Below are 1,773 nucleotides of genomic sequence, written 5' to 3' on the forward strand. Positions count from 1 at the left end.
AAACTAACAAACGATATAACTTATATAAATTCTAATTTAATTAAATAATTCAACTAATATTTTATCAACTAAAATAAATCAAGCAAGACAAGAATACCACTCACACATAACAAAATAAAACAAACATATCTAACATATCAATTTCATGATTATCGAAACTAATCAAATAAAAAAATATCCATTTATGAAATAATGACATCATAAATAGTCCCCATGTAATTGTCACGTCAAAACAATTAAATAAAAAATGAAGATTATAATTATTTAAGTAGAATAGAGTGTGATAAAATTTAATTTAATTTATTTACACAGAATAATTATTAATTTAATAATAGCAATTACTAAAAAGATACATATATAATATATATGAAAATTTTGGGGTGTTACAGGTACATAGTATCAGGTGGACACGAGGCGAGTGACTGGAATAAAGCAAGTGGTACGGTATAGGGGTATTATTGTAATTTGTATTGTAATATTATTTACATAAGACATATAAAACATAAATAAAATTTTTTTAAAAAAAAAAGAATTACTTTTAAGTTAGAGACATAGACACACTTTGTCAAACTCTGTGATCAAACATGTTGTGTGTTTGTTTTGAGATTTAATTTCTCTAATCCTTTAATATCATAGTTGATGTTCTAACATATGAAGCCACACTCAAATTAATACCGGTTAGATTTATTTAGTTTTGTTTACTTTGAACTAGAACATAATAAAATAAAATAAAATCAATTTAATTGATTCCAATTTAATATACATTTTCCACTTCAATTCATCACTTTCGTTATCTTTCTTTCTCTTGGTTCTTTTTCATTTCTCCTCAAATCATAACTCTAGATTTTGGGATGCTAATGGTGTCACTGCGCAACTACAACACAATAGAACTCATGGTCATTCAGTTCAAGGGCACCAAAATGTCATTGTGGTGATGAACATAATGCATCTTTCTGTAGTTGTTATAGATTTGATGAAGAACTTCTGTTAAACTCTAGGAAGAAGTTATTCCATTATAGGTAACAACCCCTAAATATTGAAGAGAGAAAAAAAAAAGGAGTAATAAACCTTTATGTTACAAATTGAAAAAGTTCAAGGAACAAATCTTATCTATTTGTTGGAGAGTTATGGGACGCGGGAGCAATACGTTTCCGCTAAAAACCTTAAGGCAATAGATATATGAGATAATTATCTTATTTATTTAACATTTGACTAATTCATAATCAATGTACGACTTAACCACTCAGATTTGAACCCAATATTCTCTCCCTCAAGTGTGAGTCTCCTACATCATATATTTGTGTCGTCATTATTACCAACATGACACTCTTCTGACTTCATCGCTAGGAGTACTTCCGATGCAAGGATATGATACACCAGGATCCACCCTTGCTCCCTCACCAAGCCAAACCATGACTCTGATAGGGGTGAGAATAGGTCAGGTCAGACCAAACTTTTGAAAGGTATATGTATGAGTCTGACCTACAATTAATTTTTTAGCCATAGCCTACAGCCTATCTTCTTTTTTTGCATAGCCTGATCTTTTTTAAAAGTTTGATATGACTTAAAAGTCTATTTCATATTAAAGCATTTAAATATTATATTTTATATTTTTTTTAAATAGACTAAACTAGGTCTTTATATATAAGCAAAGCTAATAAAATAATAAAGAAACTAATAAAATTTTACTTTTTTTTACTTAATAAATGCTAAGTTACTAAAAAATTATATATATATATATATATATATATATATATATATATATATATATAT

This window comes from Cicer arietinum, chromosome 8, assembly GCF_000331145.2.
Source record: "Cicer arietinum cultivar CDC Frontier isolate Library 1 chromosome 8, Cicar.CDCFrontier_v2.0, whole genome shotgun sequence".
Lineage (NCBI taxonomy): Eukaryota > Viridiplantae > Streptophyta > Magnoliopsida > Fabales > Fabaceae > Cicer > Cicer arietinum.